The sequence below is a fragment of the Rutidosis leptorrhynchoides genome, chromosome 5, assembly GCF_046630445.1.
Source record: "Rutidosis leptorrhynchoides isolate AG116_Rl617_1_P2 chromosome 5, CSIRO_AGI_Rlap_v1, whole genome shotgun sequence".
NCBI lineage: Eukaryota > Viridiplantae > Streptophyta > Magnoliopsida > Asterales > Asteraceae > Rutidosis > Rutidosis leptorrhynchoides.
The window spans coordinates 222,636,249-222,643,838 of record NC_092337.1 but is presented as its reverse complement, the minus strand read 5'-3'; positions in this window follow the sequence as shown (position 1 = coordinate 222,643,838).

The window sequence follows — 7,590 nt, the reverse complement described above, 5'->3', positions numbered from 1 at the left end:
CACCTGGTAACCGACATTAACAAGATGCATATATAAGAATATCCCCATCATTCCGGGACACCCTTCGGATATGATATAAATTTCGAAGTACTAAAGCATCCGGTACTTTGGATGGGGTTTGTTAGGCGCAATAGATATATCTTTAGGATTCGCGTCAATTAGGGTGTCTGTTCCCTAATTCTTAGATTACCAGACTTAATAAAAAGGGGCATATTCGATTTCGATAATTCAACCATAGAATGTAGTTTCACGTACTTGTGTCTATTTTGTAAATCATTTATAAAACCTGTATGTATTCTCATCCCAAAAATATTAGATTTAAAAGTGGGACTATAACTCACTTTCACAAATTTTTACTTCATCAGGAAGTAAAATTTGGCCACTGGTTGATTCACGAACCTATAACAATATATACATATATATCAAAGTATGTTCAAAATATATTTACAACACTTTTAATATATTTTGATATTTTAAGTTTATTAAGTCAGCTGTCCTCGTTAGTAACCTACAACTAGTTGTCCACAGTTAGATGTACAGAAATAAATTGATAAATATTATCTTGAATCAATCCACGACCTAGTGTATACGTATCTCAGTATTGATCACAACTCAAACTATATATATTTTGGAATCAACCTCAACCCTGTATAGTTAACTCCAACATTCACATATAGAGTGTCTATGGTTGTTCCGAAATATATATAGATGTGTCGACATGATAGGTCGAAACATTGTATACGTGTCTATGGTATCTCAAGATTACATAATATACAATACAAGTTGATTAAGTTATGGTTGGAATAGATTTGTTACCAATTTTCACGTAGCTAAAATGAGAAAAATTATCCAATCTTGTTTTACCCATAACTTCTTCATTTTAAATCCGTTTTGAGTGAATCAAATTGCTATGGTTTTATATTGAACTCTATTTTATGAATATAAATAGAAAAAGTTTAGGTTTATACTCAGAAAATAAGTTACAAGTCGTTTTTGTAAAGGTAGTCATTTCAGTCGAAAGAACGACATCTTGATGACCATTTTGAAAAACATACTTTCACTTTGAGTTTAACCATGATTTTTGGATATAGTTTCATGTTCATAAGAAAAATCATTTTTCCAGAAGTATAGCTTTTAAATCAAAGTTCTTCTTAGCTTTTAATTATCCCAACCAAAACAGCCCCCGGTTTTACTACGACGGCGTATATCCAGTTTTATGGTGTTTATCGTGTTTCCGGGTTTTAAATCATTAAGTTAGCATATCGTATAGATATAGAACATGTGTTTAGTTGATTTTAAAAGTCTAGTTAGAAGGATTAACTTTCTTTGCGAACAAGTTTAGAATTAACTAAACTATGTTCTAGTGATTACAAGTTTATAACGTTGAATAAGACAGCTTTTTATGTATGAATCGAATGATGTTATGAACATCATTACTACCTCGAGTTCCTTGGATAAACCTACTGGAAATGAGAAAAATAGATCTAGCTTCAAAGGATCCTTGGATGGTGATCAATCCTTAATTAATGATGTTGCTTAATTACGGATTGAGTGCAATAAGATTATAATGAAGGATGGGATGTTCGATGATTATTTTGGGCCCCGATGATCGTTTTTCACTTTAACTATCAAGTGATCAACCACCCCGACCCGGTCTTCGTTATCAATTAGCATGATTCACCTTAACTCAATGTAAGAAGTCCTTGGGCAAAGTCACAAGTGAAATCTACAAAGGCTTAGGCAAATGGCATAGAATCAACCACCTATAAATGAGAGGCCAAGCTCCCTATTTATATTATCCATGATATCCGCGGTCTGCGAGATGCTCGGCTCTCCGAGGAAAGTCAGCGGATCAAACCGCAGTTTGGCATTTCAGCGAATACTTAACCGCAGTATTTATTTTTAGCGAATATGGCATAACTGTGCCTTATAATCCGCGTAGTTCTGTCCTTAGCTTTTTAGAAAATAAAATATACATATACAATGCTATGTATATGATCAAGTCCCCCCAGTTTATTATGATGCATTTTCGCGAAGCAAATGCATCATGATAAACTCTAAAAATAAAGAAGTGCATCTTTAAAATATCTCGCGAACTTTATTATATATTTTTTACTGTCCATTTATTACCGTTGTTTTAATTAGGCGAAACGCGTAATTACAACGGTAAATTTCGCTATTCTGTCAAATAAGCTTATTTTAACGGCTAGATTTTTACCGTTTTACGCGTCACAGTAATTACAGCCGTTAAAATTCAATGATTACCTTTTCAACTAGCTCGCCCTAATCCCAATTATAAATAGCAGACAACGCCGCACAAAAACTTTACGCTTTTCTTTCCCAATTTCGCATTCAAATTCGTTGAATCATAATCGTACCGTGCAATTAATCAATTTCAATCTTTAACTTCTTCAATTTTATCATCCAATTTATTTGCAAATGGCATCATCTTCTTCAATGCACACTCCCGGAGGATATGTTTCCTACATGACGGAAGCAAAACTGTAAACTTTGCAAGAATGGTACCCACCACTTGCCCAATTCGTTCCTACCGTGCCTGCGGCAGAGCAGCGAACCGATACTCCCCCTAAAGGGATGATATCCGTGTACGAGGTTGCCATTTCTCAAGGCAATCTTCGATTTCCCCTTACCCGTTTTTTTCGCATCGTTTGCGAATATTATAACATCGCTATGTCCCAGTTACATCCTAACGCAATTAACAAGATTGTGCTATTTGAGATGTATTGCAACGCTATCAGCCAACCACCGCTGCTAAACGTTTTTCGGATGTGCAATAGCCTGGTGCTACATGACGTTGGGTGGTTTTCTTTCCGCAGTAAAATTGGCGTAATGACTTCACCAAAAGATTCAATTGGGAATTGGCGAAGTTCCTTCTTCTATATTAACGATACCACATATGTGAATAGCAAAATACCGAAAACGTGGTGTACAGAGCTTAATCCCGACGTCAATGAGAGGCCTGTACTCGATGATCTTGAGAATGACACTCTCAAGATACTTAAAAACGCGGGTATATTTCTGCGACCTTACTCGAATGTACCGCTGTACATTGGCACAGTGTCGATTCAATGGCCGTGGAGCGACTATGATGCGCTTTTAGTTGACCGATCAAAAAACAGTATGCCGCTTAACTTTATCGCAATGTATCAATCGTACTTTCATTTTTCGCAATATTTTTGCTTTGCATAACTTTACGCGCTTTTATTTTTTCAGCGGTTGCACTTAACCTTGTCATGAGGTCCGCTGATATAAGCAGGATTAGCCCTGCCCGTCGCCTAAAAAATGGCGACGGCAACATTATTCATATTGATGAACTGATCATCAATACATGCTTTATTATTGGAGGTGAGGACCGCGGTAAGCGCAAGGTTGCGGATACGACTCCCACTCCACGCAGGAAAAGCCTGTGCACTAACTCTGAACAAGAAGCAAGTAAGCAAATGCTATTTCGCAGTATTTATTTCATTACGCATTGTTTATATTGGCATGAACTTGCTATATTTGCTGATCTATTTATAACTATTCTTCCAGGGTCATCCGCTGAAGCTACACCGCTTTATAACATCAGAGGGAGAATCCCTACAGATGTTCTTAATGAACCCGGGAATGAAGATTTATCTCTTCCATCTGACGCAGAAGCGTCCAACGAGGAAGAAGAAAGAGAAGCCACTACGGAAGAAACTGCCGCAGCAGATCGGGCGTTTAAGCTGTACCAAAAGCTTTATAAATTTGTTCCTGCAGAAACAAGGGAGCAATACCTCAAACTGTCTTATCCCGCAGCGGTCAGGCAACGACTGCATAATTGCTATAATGCAATTTATCTAACAGTCGATAGCATGGAGCGTTTTACTGAGATGTCAGACGAGTATGAGAAAGCAACTAAGGCTGCCAACGCCCAAGAGAGAAGGGCGCGAAAGGCTGAATCGCGGCTTGAAAAGGTGATGGAAGAGAACGCCCGACTTAAAAGAAGGGCAGAGGTCGCGGAACACGAGTTCGCACAGCTAGTCAAATATCTACCGACATTTGCGGATAAAGTGATGGACTCCGAGCCAGTCACTGAAAAATTTCAAACATATGCCCAAGCATCAAAGCTCGCCACTCGCTGCGAGTGGCACGATTTATTATGCCAACTTGGCGATCTTTCGCAACCTCTTCCCTCTGACATGGCGAAAGGAATTATCGCCACCGATGATGCTCGCGAAATACTTGAGAGGGCAAAGAAAGAGGTTGAGAAAATCAACATACCTGTTCTTGAGGAACTCAGTCAGCGGGAAGGCGTTACATTTGCAGATATCAAAGCATTAGAATTTTAGCTTTGCCTTAACTAATTTGCTTATTGAATGTATTTTCGCAATTACAACTTTCGTCTGTTGTAAGATTCCGCGTTGCATACGCGTTTAATATTAATTACTTTTTCGCAGTTCGCAGTTGCAACTTTTTTATTTTTATAGCGCTTTTACTTTAATTATTCATAATTCAGACTTGTCCATTGCAATTTCCGCATTCGTTATTGTGCACATAACAAAGCGTACTTTGTGCGAAACAATCTTTTAACATTATGAATCTTCTAAGTCCGACAAAACGATCCTTAGGTAAAATCTAGCATTGCGAAACATCTAAGTGTTGGCAAAATCAAACACTTAGGAAAATTTATCCTTTCGCAATTTTTATTAACATAAGTGGGCAATTTCATCACTTGGCTTTTCTGCAAAATATTTCGCAATACAGTTATGTATTGATATATTATTTTAAGCAGGTCATGTTTAGTGAAAACAATGCCACCTTACTTAAAGCATCCGCAGAGCAAACATTAACTTAGTGTTTCAAAAAGATAAGTATTTGTATTCTGCGAAATAAACACTACGCGTGGCCACACGCAGTGTTTTCGCTGTTTAAAGAAACAAGTACTAACACTGAAATTAACTTCGCTTTATTCTTTATTAATTCGCATTACATTATTCAAATCATGAACATAACATGTCTCGCATTAATGGAATTTCAATACAATATTTTGTTAATCATTTTCGCACTAAGCAGGGTTAACTGAATGCCCTTCCACACACATATCCGCACTTGTCATAAACATAGCACATGAAGGCTCCATTTCTGCAGAAATCAGCGTGCCAATTCCCTTATTAGCAGAAAACTTTAGCATACCATGTATTGTAGATGGTATAGCGCCAAACATGCGCAAAGCTGTGCGGCCAAGTATCATATTGAACCGCGATTGATTCCGCATAATGTACAAATTCAATAAGGCTTGACGCCTTAGCGACTCATCGCTATCATCAACCAATTCCATTTGTAATTCCAATTGGTCAACAGGCCATGATGATTCTCCTGAAAAACCAGCCAATGAAACCGCAGTAGGTTTCATCAAAGCCTGAATTTGTGCGGGCAGCTTGAGAAAACATTGCTCGTACATGATATCTACACTGCTACCAGTGTCAACATGTACCTTCATGATTATAATGCCGGTATTAGCAACACGACCTGAAATAACCACGGGCTTATCAACATCCGCATTCAAACGCGCTGAGGGAAATGTAATAGAAGGACATTTCCAGCTAACAATTTGCGCCGAAATTTGCAGCACTGACATTTCACCGTGCACTTCCACCACATTAATCACTTGTAACCCGCGCTGATTTTCTTTCTTATTTACCATCCGTACTCCCAAATTTTTCACCGCAGGAGCTTTCCGCTCAACCGCGTTTGGGGCACTCGAACCATTAGCTTCAGCTGGCATAATGATCGCATTCGCAGTGCTGGATGAGTTCCGTGCCAACAAATGGTCCAACTTACCCTGTTCATACGCTTCCGCAATAAATTCCGCTAAATCTCTGCAGCGATTGGTGTCATGACCGTAATCGTCATGAAAGACACAAAACTTTGATCTGTCACGCCTGCTGTTTTCTCCCAATGGCTGCGGATCAGGGAAAGACTTAGCAACTCGCTCTTGCAGTAAGATTTCTTTGGGCGTTTTTGTTAGCATCTAAATGATATTGAATGACTCATTATTCCACTTGCGCGTAGAATAGCAGTTATTAAGGCCATATGAATTGTTATCGTTCTGACCTTGAAACCTGTCATTACGCTGATATCCGCCGCCACCATTTTTTCGCGAAAAGCCTGGACCGCGATAGCTATCGCTGTTACCATCTCTGAAAGAGTCATTGTCATCTCGCCAACTTTTATCTCTACCCCAGCCATATGCAGGGGTAATACTGCTATCTTCTCCTCCGCGGATATAATCATAAGTTTCCTGTTGCACTTTTGCGAATGTCTGCGGGACATCTCTTCTTAATCGCCGCACAAGCGTAGGGTGTCGCTGTGGGTTGATAGCATGCAAGAAACCAGAAATTTTCTGATCTTCATTCAAACGCGGAATTTTCTGGCACTCATAAATATACCGCGTAAGTAGCGCACTTAGAGTCTCCTTGTTGCCTTGTTTAATATCGTGACACTCTATATGTGCCTTTTTCTGCGGTAATAAATTTTGAAACTGCAGTAAAAACTTTTCTCGCAGATCCACAAAGCCAACGATACTGCGAGATGGCAAGCTGTGAAACCATTCCCTTGCTGACCCCTGCAAGGCCATAGGAAACACTCTACATGCGACTGGTTCATCCCAGTTGTAAGTACTTACAACGCCCTCAAAGCGTTGCAGAAAATCCAAGGGATCAGTGAGGCCTGAGTAAACTCCCAACGTCACCGGCACAATCGGCGGAGAAACAATTGGATAGTCAGAAATGTGCTGGACAAATTTATCTGCAGCAGTGGTAATTTCTGTTGCCTTTTTTGCGCGAATGTCTGTGTTATCCGCACAGAATTTGGTAAGCATATCTTGCAGAAAATTTGGCTGATCGAACTTATGCTGCATTGATTTCGGCGCAATGCTTCTGAAAGCATCCGCTAAAAAATTTTGGGCGTTTTCTCTGCGCGCTGCTTCAGATGCTTCACCTTCCTCCCCATAGCGAGGGAAAGGTGTTGGTGGTCGCTTTCGCTTGACGTATGGATTTTTAACAAACTCTTCTGTGCTGTCTGAGTCATCAGAAAATTCATCTTCCTGCCTTGGCGCTTTCGCCAATCTGGACTTGTGTGCGGAGCGCGCGTGGATTTGATCATCCGCATTATCACTATCGCTGTCATTGTGCTCAAGAACCAACCGATCACTTTGTGATCCTGAACCACTTAATGGCCATAAGTATGTGCGCGGTATGCGAGATTCACAATTATGCTTAGCATCTCTTTTGGCTTGCTCAATAGCAGTATTAACAATTTTCTAAGTGCGTAGACTGGATTTTCCCGATAAGATTTTCGCTCGCTTTCCTTCAGCGATTGATTCTTCGCGATTTTGCAATAACGTTCTGCGTGCGATCATTTTTTCAGCGGCAGCTTCAGGCTGCGAATCGTTAGCATTGTTTGCATTAGATTTTTTAGCATTCGTTTCCTGAACCGATTTTCCCGCAGTAACACTTGCATCTGTTTGCATTGGAAATACGATAACATTCTGCGAATCGCCAGGCAATGCATCAGCATTCGCAGAGAAGCCAGTTTGTTTTGCAT